This window comes from Lutra lutra, chromosome 10 (assembly GCF_902655055.1).
Source record: "Lutra lutra chromosome 10, mLutLut1.2, whole genome shotgun sequence".
Lineage (NCBI taxonomy): Eukaryota > Metazoa > Chordata > Mammalia > Carnivora > Mustelidae > Lutra > Lutra lutra.
Window position 1 is genome coordinate 4652721 of NC_062287.1, and position 15940 is coordinate 4668660.

The following is a 15940-nucleotide window of genomic DNA, read 5'->3' on the forward strand; positions in this document are numbered from 1 at the left end:
CTATGAAAAAGGCCCCTCTGACAAAATGGTCCACGTTATCCAGAGTTGTTTCTGCGCACTGCTCCCTCTAGCTCCCATCCTCTTCTGGTCCAGGGTGGGGGTTTCCCTAAGTGCTTTCCTGTGATGAGAAGGCCAGGAGGTGACTGCGTGAATATGTGTGAGAAATGTTGACTTGTGGCTTCCGTGAGAAGATAACATTTTACTTCTTTCCAAAACAACCCAATCTGTGGACAGCATCAAAGTCTAAATGGGTAGCTTTGTTGTGCTTAAAGTATTTCTGGCAATCGTGTTGGGAAAAAAAATATTTCTCCTCTGAAACTCAAATTACTCTGGAAAGGGACCCTTTGTAGGCTGTTTACATTGTAATGTGTCTGTAAATTATCTCTAATCTGAGTTCACAAAGGGAAGGGATGGAAGTATGTAGCTTTTAATAATTGCTTTTAGCTTTCATGTCCTGATCAAAGACCAGTTTTGATAACTGCACCTTGCTGTACAACCCCTTCCATATCGAACTGGACATATGTTCATTAATTGGTATAAATGGCAATGTCTTACTATCTCACGATGCTTTAAGGCTGCCTTTCTTTGGCCCTGGGCCATTTTACACACACATGCTGTTAATCTAACACCAGCAAATTCACAGCAATGTTATCCACAAAAGCTGCTTTGGATTCGGGTCCCCCAGCTTTCAGTTTAAAGTACAATTTTTAATTTTAGATAAATTTAGCACTTCCTTAACTCACTAGAAAGACAACTGGCTTTACTGGGTAAAAGCAAAATTCTGAATATTATTAATGAGGAAAGAAAAAATGGGAAGAATGTGAAGACGAAGATTATAAATATGGCATGTGTCATCACAAAAGGATGACTTTAAGAGGACTGCTTTACTCATGAGAGTTCATCTGTGTTAATAGTCCTCTATGACTGCAAGGAGCAGTCGCTCTGAACGAGTGGGAATACTGGAGCGTTAAGGGGTGGATCCGATGCCTAGAATTCAGCGACACAGCCCCATGCCATGGCTGCTTGGCCTCCATTCTGTAGGGACGAGGGGCCTGCAGGGGCGATGAACGGACACGAGCCATGCCCCCCAGCCCCAGAGCATGCCCTAGATGACAGCCCAGAGTCACGAGCAAATGTGATCTCCTGCTCTGACTGTCCCTTGCAGGTAAGACAGGAAGCCATCCTGGCACTCATGCTCTGGGACTGGGGGCATGGAGGAGGGCTGGTGGGAAGAGAACATCATTCAATATCCTTCAGAACACCTAAATCACCCCAATGATCCTGCGGCAGCTCCGCCCGCTGTAAACGTGTCATTTCTCAGAAACAAGCTGTTATTTCATATCCCGGTGTTTCTGCCTTGTCTGTGTCCTATTTACCTTTCTTTCTGTGAGTACTCACTTCTACTACCTAATACCCCTGCATCTAAGATTGCCTAGTGCCTTTCCTCTGTGTGGATTTTATCTTCCCCAAAGAGAGAATCTTAGGGGGTAAGAAGTCTTCACCCATGATGATACACCCTACTGAGCACAATCCTTCCATCAAGACAGATGCCCCACAGACCTTTAATGCAATCTGCGGCCGAGTAGATCTTACTGCCTCAGGCGTCCCAAGAAACATAAAGATCGCTTCTCAAAATCTTAATATCTCTGGATGATTAGATGGGCATTTGTATCTATGCTTCCAGTGACAATTGTAGGTAAACATTTTATGAGACTCACAATACATTTAAATCATAAAAGCATATATTTTACATATTAATAATATTTTACTAACAATGTTACTTGTTTTAGTAAGAGGTAAGATCATAGGTTTTTATACAGACCACTGAGAGCTTGAACCATAGGTTCTTATCCAGGAAGTCTCTTTCTTAATTTTTACTTCTACAAAATTAAAAATCTAAACTCGAAATAATATTGGGAATAGCGGGAAATGTGTGGTGTCTTTCTTTTCCGGATAGCTTTGTCTTTTAAGATGGAATGTCGATTTAGAAACTACTGAGTCCAGAAGATATTAAAGAGATTTTAAAAATGATGTTCATATGCCAGAAGACTGAATATTCTAACTTTAGAGATGATGGAAGTAATTGGATTCCTTTGGCTGCATTCACTTCTGAAAAGTATTTCTTCATGCTCTATTACAGCATGTGAATGTGATTTTATTTTAAAATATGCCCAATACTATATTATCAGTGTTGATCTATAGGCAGGCAGAAGCTTCAAAATGTCATAAATTCTTTTACTGAATTTTAAATAAAAATTAAAACCTCTGATAGTCAAAATCACAAAAAGAATCACAGTATCCAAGAATATGTAGATGATGAAAATATTAAAGTTTGGTTTTGAATTTTGCATTTGTAATTTCATATTATTTTTCTTCAAGAGCGTTGCTAAATTGCATAAGCTCGAGGTTCCTTGATGTCTGGATTTGACATTGCATAAGACGACAAGAAGTCAGGCACAGCAGCTGGCAGTGTATCAAATCATAGCATCATCAAAAGTGAGCCAAGAATAAGAGATACAGTAGAGACACCAATTATTCTTCAAATGAAAAAGGTGTATATAAATACACATTTGGCTACAACCCTTTATTCATATCATAAATCCAATCTCACTTCAAATACAGTTATTTTCTTTAGTCTTAATTATGACTCACCTAATATTTCTTCATCCCAACCAAAAAACTCTCCCCCTGGAGCATTTTCATAGAGAAGAGAACAACCAAAATCATTGATACTTCTTACACAAGCACCCTCTATATATCCGTATCTAATTTATAATCTGAGACCTGTAGGATTCAATCAACCCTAAACTAAAGGATATACTAGTTTGCAAACATACTAGTTACTGCTGCTTCACAATGGGGTCCAATGTGAGGGAATTTTGCCAATACTTCCATTTGGCTTTCTATTCACATGTAATAATGGTCATTAAGGTTGGGTTCGTTTTTGTTTTTATATTTTAAACATATAGAATAATGCAAGAAAAATATGACAAACGCCTCCCAGCTTGAAGAAGCATGGGGTTGACATTAACATTAACACTGCAGATAAAGGTAAGATATTGGACTATTTGCTGCAAATAGAGCTGGTCTGTGGAGTTCTTTGTATCGTCCTGCCCCCTCTGCTTCTCTGAACCAAATCAGGTCCAGCAGGACATCTGCCATCTTCTACTTACCCAGTTCCCTCACTTGTTACTGTATACTAGGAATATTGACCCATTTCACTTGGCTTCCTCCTGGATAACCTCTGCCCTCACATGTAATTTAAATGCACAGATATCACTCTCCAGATGCCATCTTACCTATACCAAGTTTCAGTAAATATCTGAGCTGGTTCCAAGCCCTCTACTCTATTCTGTCCATCTATTTTTGGATCAAATAGTATACTATTTTAAGTTTTTTCCCAAGTACAGTATAGTTTTATTGTCATGGTAGACATCAACATTTTAAGATTATTTTTAATTTTTCTGGGCTATAAGAATACAGGATTATTTTATAACACGGGGTGTCTCAGTTGGTAAAGCATGCAAATATTGAGCTTTGGACTGTGAGTTTGAGCCCCACATTGGGTGCAGAGATCACCTCATTTAAAAAAAAAGGAAATAGTACCTGGGTGGGAGAGTCTGTAAAGTGCCCAACTCTGAGTCAGGTCTTGGTCTTAGGGTCATGAGATCAAGCCCCAAATCAGGCTCCACAATCAGCTCAGAGTCTGCTTGAGACTCTCTTTCTCCCTCTTCCTCTGAGCACCCCCTGCCCCCCCACCCCACCGGCCCATGCACACCACACTCTCTCTTTCTCTCTCTTTCATATAAATAAATAAATCTTTGTTAAAGAAAGAAACTTTGCTGTATTCTCTTCACTCTAATGGTGTGCCAATTATCTTGGAGTTTCTATGTAGGCATTAGAGTCTGCAAATAATGACAATTTTGTTTCATTGTTTTTAACTATAAATCTTAACCATTTTCATATCTTATTTCAATGGCTGGAATCAGTATCAGGAGTAATAACAAAAAGGATTCTTGTTTTGTTGCTGACTTTAATGAGAGCATAAAATTCATCATTTTAAAGGTTTTATTTATTTATTTGTCAGAGAGAGAGAGAGTGTGAGCACCCACAAGCAGGGGAAGTGGTGGGCAGAGGGAGAAGCAGGCTCTCTGCTGAGCAAGGGAGCCCAACGTGGGACTTGATCCCAGGACCCTGGGATCATGACCTGAGCTGAAGGCAGACATTTAACTGACTGAGCCACCCAAGCATCCCCAATATTAATCATTTTAAGTGATATTTCCTGTTGGTTTTATACAGATTCTCCTTACCAAATTGAGGATATCACCCTCTATGCCCAGTTTGTCATTGTTTTTCATACAAATGGCTCGTAGACTGTTATGCAATGTCTTATTATACCCACTGAAACAGTCACATTTTTCTTTTTTTATAGGTTTAAGTTGGGAAAACTAAATAAACAGATTTTTCTGACATTGGAAGTCTTGCTTTGCTGCTCCACAAATTCCATGTGATATTTTCATCTACATTTTATTTCTACCTTATTTTTTTAAATTCTCAAATTAATCAGTATTAAAGATTGTTTTCCACAGTCAGTGTTAATTTAGTTTTAACTCTCTATTGACTAATTTCTTTTCTCACTTAGATACTTTTGTATTCCTTTCTTGATTCAATTCTCTTCATCCTGAAATAAACTTTTAATGGATTTTCCAGGGAGGATTAACCTGTGATTAGTAAGCTCTCAGCTTTGTCTTTTTTTTTTTCACTATTATTCTTGAACATAGTACAGACATATATAGATATGTTGATATCAGTATATCAGTATATCAGTTGATAGTTATTTTTTGCTCAGCATTTTCAATATATTCCTCTATTATGCCCTAAATATGTCTAATTATGCCTAGTTCCATTATGCCATGATTTTTTTTGGTAAGAACTCTGGTGTCAAATATGAAAAAGTGCTCCACATTACTCGGCATCAGGAAAATAAATGAAAACCCCAATGAGATACCACCTCACACAAGTCATAGCTAAAATTAACCAGAATAGCTAAAATTAACCAGTCAGGAAATGACAGATGTTGGTGAGGATGTGGAGAAAGGGGAACCTCCTACACTTCTGGTGGGAATGCAAGCTCGTGCAGCCACTCTGAAAAACAGTATGGAGGTTCCTCAAAAAGTTGAAAATAGAGCTACCCTATGACCCAGCAATTGCACTACTGGGTATTTACCCTAAAGATACAAATGTAGTGATCCGAAGGGGCACATGTACCCCAATGTTTAAAGCAACAATGTCCACAACAGCCAAACTGTGGAAAGAGCCTAGATGTCCATCAACAGATGAACAGATAAAGATGTGGTGTGTGTGCGTATACACACACACACACACACACACACACACACACAGGAATACTATGCAGCCATCAAAAAAAATCATGCCATTTACAATGACGTGGATAGAACTAGAGGATATTATGCTAAATGAAATAAGTCAATCAGAGAAAGACAATTATCATATGATCTCACTGAAAGGAGGAATTTGAGAAGCAAGACAGAGGATCATAGGGGAAAGAAGGGAAAACCAAAACAAGACGAAACCAGAGAGGGAGATAAACCATAAGAGACTCTTAATCTCAGGAAACAAACTGAGGACTGCTGGAGGGGACGGGGGTGGGAGGGATGGGGTAGCTGGGTGACGGACGTTGGGGAGGGTATGTGCTATGGTGAGTACCGTGAATTGTATAAAACTGATGAATCACAGACCTGTACCCTGAAACAAATAATACATTATATGTTAATTAAAAAAAAAAGAAGAACTCAAGTGTCAATCTAATTGGTACTTCTTCCAGATGATCTTTCTTTTCTGGTGGCTTTTTAAATGGTATATCTTGCTCTTCGAGGTACTGTGAGTTCACTAGGTCTCCAGGTTTCTATTTATCTTTATTCATCTAATGAATTCTTGATTTCTGTAAAGTTCTTACCCATTACTTCTTTCCATATTATCTCTCTTGTATTTATTCATTTACTTAAAAAGATTTATTTATTCATTTGAGAGAGCATGTGTGTGCATGCATGAGCAAATGGGGGGCGGGCAGAGGGAAAGAATCCCAAGCAGACTCCCTGCTAAGTGTGGAGTATCATGTGGGGTTCCAACCCAGGACCCTGCAATCATGACCTGAACCAAAATCAAGAGTCAGCTGCTCAACTGACTGAGCCACCCAAGTGCCCCATCTCTTATGTTTTCCATGTCTCTCAGTCATTCTTTAATACTTTCAGTCACTTTGTTCTGTTTTCTACAAGACTTCCTTCAGAGCCAATTTTGTCTTGTTAATTCTGTTTAATTATATCTAATTTACTACTTAATACAGTCACTCTTTTTTAAATTTAAATTCCAGTTAGTTAACATACATGTAATATTAGTTTAGGGTACACGATATAGTGATTCAGCACTTCCATACAACACACAGAGTGGTTTATCAATGTTTTGTTACTGTGACATGTTCTTCTAGGGCTATTTTTTTCCTGGACAGTCCCAAGTATACTGAATTGTAGAAGAGTCGGTTCTATAAAGTTCTGCATTTCTACTGCAAAAGCTACAAAGCCTTCACTAGTCCTAGATCAGTAATCTTTTAAGAATTGTATTAAATACAACTGGCATAAAAATAAAAGCCACATGAATAAAGTAAACAATTTGATAAATTTTGATTTATTTATGCACTCACAAAATTATTATTGTAATCAAAATCATTAACATATTCATCACCTAAAAGAGTTTATGGTGCCATTTGCAATCCATTTCTCCTGACCCACACTCCATTCCATCCCCTCTCCCCAATGTAATCACTGAGACGCTTTCCACCACAATAGATAAGTTTGCATTTTCTAGATGCTTATACTAATGGAATCATAAATTATGTACTCTTTGTTGATTTGCTTCTTTCACTGAACTATAATTGCAGAAGATTCAATCAAACTGGGATTTTTAAAAAAATTTTTTTATTTATTTTTTATTTTTTTTAATTTTTTTTTTTAAGATTTTATTTATTTATTTGACAGAGAGAGATCACAAGCAGGCAGAGAGGCAGGCAGAGAGACAGGAGGAAGCAGGCTCCCTGCTGAGCAGAGAGCCCGATGCGGGACTAGATCCCAGGACTCTGAGATCATGACCTGAGCCGAAGGCAGCGGCTTAACCCACTGAGCCACCCAGGCGCCCCTAAAAAATTTTTTTAAATCAATACTTGCAGGGGCACCCGGGTGGCTCAGTGGGCTAAAGCCTCTGCCTTTGGCTCAGGTCATTATCTCAGGGTCCTGGGATCGAGCCCCGCATCAGGCTCTCTGCTCAGTGGAGAGCAGGCTTCCTCCTCTCTCTCTCTCTCTCTCTGCCTGCCTCTTTGCCTACTTGTGATTTCTGTCAAATAAATAAATTAATTAAAAAAAATCAATACTTGCTCTCTTGTGATTTCTGAGTAGTATAACACTGTATGAATGTTCTACAGTCTGTCAATTCACCTGCTGTGGGCACTTGAGTTTTTTCAGTTTGGAGCTATTACAAATAAAGCTGCTATGGACATTCTTGTACAAGACTTTGTATAGACATATGCTTTCATTTTTTTGTAGAAAAATATTAGGAATGAAGGGCTGGGGTAATATGAAAGGTATATATTTACATTTTTTAAATTTTCTAAACTTTTTTCCAAAGTGGTTATACAACTTTACATTCTTGCTAACCATGTATGATGATTCCAATTCATCCACATACTCGTTGACACTTGATATGGACAATCTTTTAATTTTAGCCAACCTAATAATTGTATCATGGAATTCCATTGTGGCTCTAATTTGCATTTCCCAAATAACTAACTATAAATGCAGCCCTAATGCTTTGGCCCCAAGAATTTCTCCCTCTTCCTCAAGTCCACACAGTCTTCAGCAACCCATTCAAATTACCATGCAAGTGTTCCTATGGAGTTGAAGGCTCCAGTGGTTTCTTTTCCAGGAAAGCAGATTTTGATTTCTTTATCTCTCTGGGTGTGTCCATCTCTCCAGATTTGGGGGTGGCAGTTTGCCCTAAGACTTCCACTTGCTAATAAGCCCAAGAAACTTTTTAATTTTCCATTTGTGTGGCTTTTTCTCATTGTGAGGATCCAAATGATAAGTTCCACACTCATTACATGTCAGACTGGAAACTGGAGGTCTATGGGAAGGTTAACTAAAGGTTTTAACCAAAATTTAATTTATTCGATAGATATAAGGTTATTTTGGTTATCTGTGTGTGTGTGTGTGTGTGTGTGTGTGTTTTCCTTTTGTGAGCAGTGAAAGTTTGTATTTTCAGGAAATTTGTTCACTTAACTTGTCATATTCATTGCCTTTAGGTTTTTCATAGATTCTCTTAATATCTTTAATAGCTGTAGAATCTGTAGTTATGCCACTTAACTCAATACTCATATTAATGATTTGCATCTTCTCTGCTTCCTGATTACTTTGGCTAGAGGTTTATCAATTATCTTGTCAAATAATCAACATTTACTTTCAATGATTTTCTCTATTTGGTTTATGTTTTCAATATTAGTCACTTCCTCTTTGATCTTTATTATTTTCTTTCTTTTGCTTAAGTTACTTTTCATTTGCTTTTCTTTACCTAGCTTCTTTTTAAAAAAGATTTTATTTACTTATTTGACAGAGAGAGCGCGAGAGGGCACAAGCACGCAGAGCAGCAGAGGGAGAGGCGGAATCAGGCTCCCCACCAAGCAGGGAGCCCATGTGGGGTTCAATCCCGGGACCCCAGGATCATGACCCAAACCAAAGGCAGTTGCTTAACCAACTGAGCCACCCAGGAACCCCTACCTAGCTTCTTAATAGATGAAAATTAAGATCATCAATTTAAAGAATTATTTTCCTTTTCCAAGAACAAATTTTAAAAATCTAAAAAAATTTTAAATTTAATCAAAAAAATTATCACAATTTGCTTCTAGGTGATATTTTATCATTTCCTTTATAAGAAAATTACATAATTTTTTTACAAAAGTTTGAGTTTACAACTTTCTACCTTTTCTTTTCATACATTTTATTTATGTATGTTATAATGCATTCTTACTTTTTATTTAAGAGTTAATCACCTTCTAAAGAAAAGTGTTTAAAGTGAAAAAGAAAAGTCCCTATATCTACCCATGTATTTACTGTTTCTGTTGTTTTCCCTTTCTGTTTGCAGATCGAGGTTTCCAGCTAACATAATCTATGACTTCTTGAAGGACTTCTCCTAACATGTCTTACACGGCAGGTCTCTTTGTGAAGGATTATTGCAACTTATGTATGCATGAAAAAGTTATACAAAGCAAGTTTTTAACATTGCCTTAAGTTTGTTAATTTCAAAAACCTCATTGCTGGAATAAAGAGTTTAATACAGTTATACAGAAAAGGAAGCCCACATGAAGTTTTCACTAGGATGAAACGGGATGAGCGTCGCAGTTCTCATAATCCTCTTCACAGAAGAATGCAATTTCAGTTTCAGTGGGGATTCTCACAGCTTTGAGAGTGCTGCCTTCTTTTAACAGGGTTCTGACATTTTTCAAACACAAGTTAATTTGCCTTTGATTTATGTGCTTGATGAGTTATCTTCAGTTTATCACATTTATAAATTCTGAATGGTGGTGCTGGCTTGTCCTTAAAGAGACATCTTGTTTTAGAAATATTATAAGTTCCCTTATAGCTTGGTCCAAATTAATTCCATGATATACTACAGGTTTGAAACTACAATGCTCAAATGAATGAATGAGACAAACGCTCACTTCTCCAGAAGTCATGTGAAGAAATTCCTTTTGATACAAACTTTCATTCACAAGAAAGTTCCCTAGGGAATCTCTCAATCCGTGCACAAGAGAAACTCTGTTAATATATTTTGCCCATTTGGTTTTACTTTGACACTCAGCAAATGAAGTCCGTGAATAGTCAAAATTGGTATCCCAATATTCTTTTCTGAAGAATAGCTTTGATGGATATGTAATTGCAGGCTGATGGATTTTTTTTTTTCCTTTCGGTGCTTTAAAGATATTGCACTTTTATTTTTTTTTATTCTATTGTTACCAGTGAGAAATCTATACCTTTGTTCTTCTGAACATAGGTATATATTTTCTAAGTGATTCTGAATTTTATCACTGGTTTAAGCAATGTGATTATCATATGACCTGGTATAATTTTCTTCGTGTTTCTTGTACTTAAGATTCTTTTAACTTTCAGGTCTACATGTTTGTAATTTTCACCAAATTTGGATATGTTTTAACTACTTTTTCTTCAAATATTTTTTTCAGTCCCCCCTCTCCACCCTATTCTTAGGGGACTCTAATTAATGTATACTAGGGGTGCCTGGGTGGCTCAGTGGGTTAAAGCCTCTGCCTTCGGCTCAGGTCATGATCCCAGGGTCTGGGGATCGAGCCCCACATCAGGCTCTCTGCTCAGTGGGGAGCCTGCTTCCTCCTCTCTCTCTGCCTGCCTCTCTGCCTACTTGTGATCTCTGTCTGTCAAATCAATAAATAAAATCTTAAAAAAAAAAAAGATCAACATTCTTAACTGCCTAATACCCAATGTTATGAAAACTTTTGATTCTTATACTGTGTCTGTTTTCAGAAGTTTCATCTAGAGTGAGTAAATCTCATCCTAGTTACTCCATCCTGGCCAAATGAAGAAAGTTTTTCAGAGTAGTTTTATATTAATTATTTCTCAATTTCATATACTTGCAGCATGTGTAATACTTATACCTGAGCCTTCTATGGGCTGGAGGGGGGGGGGGGTTATTTATTTATTTATTTTTAAAATTTCTTTTCAGTATTCAAAAATTCATTGTTTATGCACCACACCATACTTTATATGGAAAACCCAAAAGACTCCACCCCCAAACTACTAGAACTCATTCAGCAATTCAGAAATGTGGCAGGATACAAAATCAATATACAGAAATCAGTTGCTTTTTATACACTAACAATGAAAACACAGAAAGGGAAATTAGAGAATCGATTCCATTTACTACAGCACCAAGAACCATAAGATACCTGGGAAAAACCTAACCAAAGAGGTGTAGAATCTGTACTCGAGGAACTACAGAACTCTCATGAAAGAAATTGAAGAAGACACAAAAAGATGGAAGACCATTCCATGCTCATGGATCGGAAGAATAAACGTTGTTAAAATGTCTATACTGCCTAGAGCAATCTATACTTTCAAGGCCATTCTGATCAAAATTCCACCAGCATTTTTCAAAGAGCTGGATGGAGCAAACAATCCTAAAATTTGTATGGAATCAGAAGAGACCCTGAATTGCTGAGGAAATGTTGAAAAAGAAAAACAAAACTGGGGGCATCACGTTACCTGATTTCAAGCTTTACTACAAAGCTGTGATCACCAAGACAGCATGGTACTGGCATAAAAACAGACACATAGACCAGTGGAACAGAGCAGACAGCCCAGATACGGACCCTCAACTCTATGGTCAAATAATCTTGGACACAACAGGAAAAAATATACAGTGGAAAAAAGACAGTCTCTTTAATAAAGGTGCTGGGGGGGGGGCTTGATTTCTTAAGGGTGACTTTTTTCTACCTTTGTTGGATTCTTGAGGTGAATGAAAACAAATTTACACTTCAAGTTCCAAGGATGGTATGCAGAAGTATCTTTTCCAGTTTACTTTTCAAAACCTGGAGTTATCTGATAATCCCATATAATGGGATGTGGCTCTAGTCTGCTGTGTTGGGAAAATCATTTCACTTAAATTTGCAACTTGTTTTAGGTTTCTTGGCCATACAAAAAACATATATCCTTTTTCAAGGTATATGGAGTATAACTTCATTTATGATCTATTGTTTTGTTCTGGTTTCATCTCTGTCTTTAATATCAAAATATATCAATTTCATACTGGAATCAATATGTTATGCTTATTTTGGAAAAATTTGATTTTACTGGAGAAGTCACCATGCTTTGTTTGAAAATAACATGAAAAACTCTCAGGGTTCATGCCATGTCTTTCAAAATTTTGTGAGATAGGTCTAGGCCAGATGGTTTCAGACAATCTCTCACTGTACTCTTTTTTCTTTTTCTAATCCTTAAGAAAGTTATCACACTTTATATTCTATTATTCAAGCTCACAAACCCTCACACTCTATATTGGCAGCGGAGCCTTGCTCACTATGTACATTTGGAATATTCTTTATAGTATTTAAATTACTGTCATTTTGAGATACAGATTTATCTTTTGTGAATTGCTTATATAAGGCAATTCATATAATGTAATAGCAAAAAGGTAAATTCAGCAGGCATAACAATAGCAAACAAATGATGTAAAAGTAGGTTAACCATTTTAAAGTTCTCCTTGATTATTGAATATTTAAAAAGACTGATGAATGCAGTCCTAAATCATCCACTGTGTTGAAGGACATGATTAAAATAAAGAATAATGTATTTCTCTACAAAATATGAGCAATCTTATATTCCAAATGTATAATGTATTTGTATGAATTTTTTTTCTGAAATTGCCAAGAGCCTGCTGAGTACTCTATAGTCTTACAAGGATTCTGAGTTGTACATTAGCTACATTTTAAGAAATGCTGCCTTCAAAAATTCAATAAAACTATAGACACTCTCAAAAAAATTTGCACAAATGTCCCTGAAATCCATTTGCAGACCTCAGGCTAGGAATCACTCAGATGTTTACTTTGATTAAGGCACAGATACTCCAATAAATGTGTTATAGTCAAGATAACAGAATCTTTTGCCCCAAAGCCTAATAATTTCTTAAGAAGCAAATACTTGGGGTTATTTTTTTCAAAAAGGGATTGTGACATGGCAAACAATTCCAATTCCATGGGTTTTCCAGTATGAAAACCAAAATGAAAAAAATCTGGTACAGCCATATATCAGGCATTGTGGCAGTCAAATACCATTCACAGGCAATTGACTATCATTTATATGTGCTCAGTTTGGGAGAAATAGCTAAAGCCCTTTAAACATTACTAGACTAGAAATTACTGGAAAGCCTGCATGATAAAATCCAGAACACTAGAAAGACCAGAAATACATTTAAATCAGGCAATGATGCCTTGACAAAACAAAAACACAAAACCTGATATGAATCTTAGTGTTTTGGCATTGCCACTAGTGTAGACCCTCTTGGAAATGAGTCTTGTTTAGACAAGAATAGAAAGAGCACATTTAGCCAAACTGATTCACAATTCAGATGTTACATCTTTTAAACTCACTAGTTACTATCCACATCTATGATCCTTTTTAAAAGCAAAAAGATAATATCCTTTTCAAATGGCATTGCAATCAGATAACTTTAAGTGAAAGTAAAAACCAATAATACTTCTTTTAAGGTTGAAATTAATTTGAGTGTAAAAATAACAAATAACGATGCTTTGGGTAGGAATGGTTCAAGATTTATCTAACTAAATGTGGTAGAATTTGGTTTAAGATGGTTGTTCAAACCCCTCAGCCTATATCCTTCAGAACCTGAGTTACAGTGAGACCTGTCCCATGTACTGACCTCATATCAGCTTACTTTCATGAAATATTATGATCCTTTATTAATATCTCCAAATGCAGGTGGACATCTTTCAAAGATACCTTTGAGAGATATCAAGGAATAATTTCCCTACCTACCAGACGTAACACAGTACTTCTGATAATTCATGGAAATGTTACCATCTCAATAGTACTGTCCTTCTCAAGGTAGGGTGAAAATTGAATCAAGATTCGAAAATTAAAGTCAGTACTGCAGTCTTTACAATACAAGACTATTAACTTGTAGACCCTCTAACTCAGTATCTCACAGCTAGATAATTACCATATCCTGGTTACAGTGGGAAATTGCCAAATCTCTATTCCTTGATGACTTTTTAGAGCAGTATCAATAAAGCATTTATAAATAAGCACAGATTTTCCCCATTGGCTTCACTCAAAGTCTAAAACTCCCTTAGTATGAGCAAAAGGGACTGAAGAGTTTTAAATATTTGCTAGCAGCAGGCACAATGTTCCAGAGACTGCGGACATAATTGAGAAAAAAAAAAAATCCAAACTACTCCATCTTGACTAATTCAAGAAACTATCGGAGGAATGCATATAGCATATACAAGACTTAAAAATATAGTGGTATAGCCAGGGAAGTGCGATTCGAGCTATTGGATTGAGAGAGGGAGAAAACACTGATTTATCAGCATGATCAGAATGCAGCCTTTTGCAGTGGAAAGCACCCTGGATTTAGGGCAGAAGATCTGAGCCCCAGCTCAGCTCTAGCATTATCCATATGGCCCGAGGCAAGTGACTTATATTCTCTGATTCGGTTCCCACAGAAATAATAAAATCCTCCTAGGACAGTTTCTAGAGATGATGATTTTTAAAATAAAATAAAAGCACCTGGGGTCTAAAAAGATGGGTTTTAATCTTAGCTCTGAAATGTCTGATTGATGTCTTTGAGTATGTCATTTAACCTCTCTCAACTTCAGTTTCTTCATACACTGTGTAAAGACTGCTGGTGTTCAGGGGGACTGCTGGAAAGCAAACATGCACCAGATGCGTACCAATGGGATTGAGACTTGAAGAATGAGAGCCAGAAATGACCTACACTAAATGGACAACAGACACTAGTGCATTATACGTGCAAAAAGGATGGTTCCTGAAAACTGAGGAGTCATTTGTAACTTTGTGAGTGTACCTTTCCTGGGAACTTGTAGTCCTTTTCATTTCAGACAGCTTAGAGACAAGCTGTTTAATAAAACACAATATTCTGTGATCTTTGCAGAGCACAAATGGGATCCATGCAGAGAAGGTCCCTACTAGGTAGTCTGGGGCCTGCTCTGTAGAACAGAGATTCTTGCAAAGTTCCTCACGGTGAAATTTTCCCCCTTCTCTTTGCTTTTGTATTTCTCCTTAAACATACACTGACACAGACAGGAAGAGAGAAAGATGATTTCAACATCTTAAAGCTAACTAAAGTGAAATAATAAAGGTTCTATTTTGTGGTCTTTGTCCTTTTACGATGTCATTTCTGAAACCAAAACTAGTAAAAGAAATAAAACAAGAAGCAAAAAATACACCAAAACCAAAAAAACCCATTCCATCTCTGATACAACTAGAAAAAGCTATACCTCCAGGTCACAATCTGTCGTAAATGATGTTCAAATACAGTACAATTTCAAACAAATCCAGGAAAAATGCTGAGAGCAGAAATGTCTCTGTACAACTTTGGTAGTACCCCAAATGCTCCCAAAGTGGGTGGCAAAAATGATGTGACAAACCAATGATTCACCGCTTGAAGTAGCAAGATCTGGGAGTTTAAGCACCTGGAAGCTCCCTGAGCCATGCCGGAGAAGAAACAAGGCACAAGGAGGACTCATTCAGACTTGCCAGTGGTCTGAGAAATCACTATGAGTGAGGCAGCATAGAAGAGGAGTAAGTGGCCATCAGTCCTGCAACCTATAGAGAAGTCAATGCCAGACTGTCTAAAATATTAAGGGCTGATGAGATGCATAGTTTCACCATTAACCAGGTCATTATCTGGTCAGAGCAGATATATAACTGAGAGACCCTATCAGCAACACAATTAATAATTAGCTTTGCTTTCTGCTCCAGCTTGTTACCTTTTTTTTTAATTGTGTTATTATTTACCATACAGTACATCATTAGTTTTTGATGTAGTGTTCCATGATTCATTGTTTGCATATATCACCCAGTGCTCCATGCAACCTGTATCCTCTTTAATACCCACCACCAGGCTCACCTATCTTCTCATCCCCCTTCCTTCTATAACCCTCAGTTTGTTTTCCAGAGTCTGTAGTCCCTCATCGTTCATCTTCCACTCCGATTGCTCCCCCTTCATTTTTCCCTTCTCCTAATGTCCTCCATGATATTCCTTATGTTCGACAAATAAGTGAAACCGTATGATAACTGACTTTCTCTGTTTG

The 15940-nt window shown here is 37.1% G+C and overlaps 1 pseudogene; it reads right to left on the reverse strand.

The window, feature by feature from the left end:
• Nucleotides 1–9433: 9433 nt before the first annotated feature.
• LOC125079625 (UPF0538 protein C2orf76-like) lies at nt 9434–9796 on the reverse strand (annotated as a pseudogene).
• Nucleotides 9797–15940: the final 6144 nt, after the last annotated feature.